General features: G+C 50.5%; 1 protein-coding gene across 1 annotated transcript in view; it reads right to left on the bottom strand.

The window, feature by feature from the left end:
- The window catches only part of ZNF407 (zinc finger protein 407), a 363,650-nt gene that overhangs the window by 191,631 nt on the left and 169,387 nt on the right, over window positions 1-2,632 (bottom strand). The window lies entirely within an intron of this gene.

Genomic DNA, 2,632 nt, shown 5'->3' with positions numbered 1-2,632 from the left:
AAGCATTTAGGAACTAGAGAACGTTTATTTTTTAACTTACTTCATGACTTCTATCACACTATCTACTCTTCAAAAGTAGCCACACACACAAAAAAGCCAGCCATCCTTAAGGAAAGGCTAAGACTCCTTTGAAAATTAAAATTCCTGCAAGGTTATATCTGGGGGGCTTTAGAAAATACATGGGAAAATTCATTGCTCCCGTCATTCCATCTTTTCCTTGAGCTCTCTGAAGTGCCCTCATGTAGTGCTTATAAGATGATGTGTACCCACATGAAGTGTGCGTAGTACAGAACTGTTACCCCACAGGCTTCTTTTATGGGAACAGCCTGCCTCATCTTTCTGTCAAGGAGGAGCTGCTCAACAGGATCCCCACTCTCACCAACACCCCTTCCAGCTCTGGGATGGTGGGCTCTCAGGAAGGTGGAGAAGTTCATGCCCTCAAGCCCACATCATTCCCCCCTCCCTCAGAGCAGTCCCATGGCTGGGGCAGACTGGGGTTATGTGGTTTCTGCAAACCCAGCTGGACCACCTGCACCAAGGCTGTGAGCATCTTTGCCCACTCCCCACACCCCACAACCGCAGGCCAGGAATCCGCTAAACTTGGTCTGTTGCAGGGCCGTCCAGCAGGTCCTCTCTGAGCACGTGGCCCATCTGATCATCAGCTCCTGTGCCCATCTCTGAGAGGCCTTCCTGGCCAGCCAGTTCCCGCAGGACTGTAAACAGTGAACCTGTCCCTACAGAACAGGCTTCCTCACTTACATCTGCCTCCTCAGCACTTGCACAATGCCACCATCAGTGTCCCCTCCACAGTCCCGGTTATAACGGGCATCACCTCATCCCCTTCACGGTGCTCCACACACTCCTACACACAGGACAACGTCTCGGGAGAAGCCAAGCTAGTGCCCTCCTGCTTCTGGTGATTTTGATGAGTAGTTGTCTCAAATGCCCCAAACCCCAGGGGGGTGCTGATGCACCCAGAACACATGCTCTGAGGTCAGGATGCCACCAGGTCACGTTGCCATGGAGGAAGGAGAATAATGTCCACAGAATGTGTCCAAGGAGGCTGATCCTGGATGACAGAGTCGACTAGGTCCATCTGTGCTGGAAGCTCAAGCCCAGGGGCCCTCCACACCCCGCCCCTGCCTGCGGTGCCTTCTCTACGTTACCTCACGCAAGCATCCAACTCTGGGGCAGCACCTTAGCCCCTTAGCAATACAATTCTTTGGTTGTTGCAATGGCTCATTTCTTTTTAATTAAATACTTGTATTGGGGGCTCTTATAGCTGTTATAATCCATACATTCATCCATCGTGTCAATCACGTTTGTACATGTTGCCATCATCATTTTCAAAGCATTTTCTTTGAACTTGAGCTCTTGATATGAGCTCATTTTCCCTCCCTCCCCCACAATCCCTCTCATGAACCCTTGATAAATTATAAACTATTATTTTCATATCTTACATCATCTGCTGTCCCCCTTCACCCACTTTTCTGTTGTTCGTCCCCCTGGGATGGGATTATATTTTGATCCTTGTCATCGATTCCCACATTCTCCCCCTTACCCTCCTGGTATCTCTATTCTCATTATTGGTCCTGAGGAGTTTATCTGTCCTGGATTCCCTGTGCTGTGGGCTCTTATCTGTAGCAGTGTACATGGTCTGGTCTAGTCAGATTTGTAAGGTAGAATTGAGGGCATGCTAGTGGAGGGTGGGGGAGAATTAAAGAACTAGGCAAAAGTTGTATGTTTCATCGGCGCTACACTGCACCCTGACTGGCTCATCTCCTCCTTGTGACCCTCTGTGAGGGGATTCCCAGTTGTCTAAGTTCTTATATAAGCTTAACAACCACAGACACAGAGGCGGGCACCGAGTTTTAACAAGGTGGGGGCTCAGTGCTGGCAATGCTACCTTGGCAAGGGCTGAGAAGGCACCCCCTTCTGGACTCAGGTCAGCCACAACACTCAAGGGGTTCAGTTCCCCTGGGATTTCCCTCCCTCCCTCCTTCCTAGCACAGCTTCCTGGATTCCAGCACGTCTGAAACCAACAGAAATAAAACCCACCGTCTACAGCCGCAGGCACTATCTTCCTGAGTCAGATACTCTTTAAGGTGGTTTTCTGTCTCCTCACACAAAGCCTGACTACAGGTAATGGCAAGACCCACGCAAGACTGATCTTTCTGAGCACTCAATCTGACTGAGTTGCCCACCTTGGAGAGCTACGGCATCTGAGGACTATAATCACAGAGATGTGAGTGCAAACAGCTCCCTGACCCTCTGGCTGTGGGCTCCTGGGGCTTGACTCTGCTCCTCGGTGCCTTCCTCTGCAGTGCAGGCGGGGGGCTGTCTACAGGGCGACATGTAGGATTCTGCCAGGGGCTCCCCATGTCCAGGGCCCCTGCCCCTCATCTTTGCAGACTGCTGATGGCTAGTATCTATCAAGGCAGTAACACATCAACATATGGTCTACCAAAAGAAACTGCACATCTTGAGTTCAGTATATCTTAAAGGGCAGTGAGTTCACCAAGATGGCAAGTAGGAGAACTGGGGGTAGGAGGCAGACAGAAAGAAGTGGCAGGTCACCGTTCCCAAAGAGAGGCATCTGTGGTGTTGACTGTGCATAGGCATCCAAAAGGCT

Source organism: Echinops telfairi, unplaced genomic scaffold (assembly GCF_000313985.2).
Source record: "Echinops telfairi isolate 266 unplaced genomic scaffold, ASM31398v2 ScPeMD7_7400;HRSCAF=8409, whole genome shotgun sequence".
In the NCBI taxonomy this organism is placed as follows: Eukaryota; Metazoa; Chordata; class Mammalia; order Afrosoricida; family Tenrecidae; genus Echinops; species Echinops telfairi.
The sequence above is the reverse complement of the archived record's forward strand: the minus strand, read 5'-3'. Positions and strand labels throughout refer to the sequence as shown.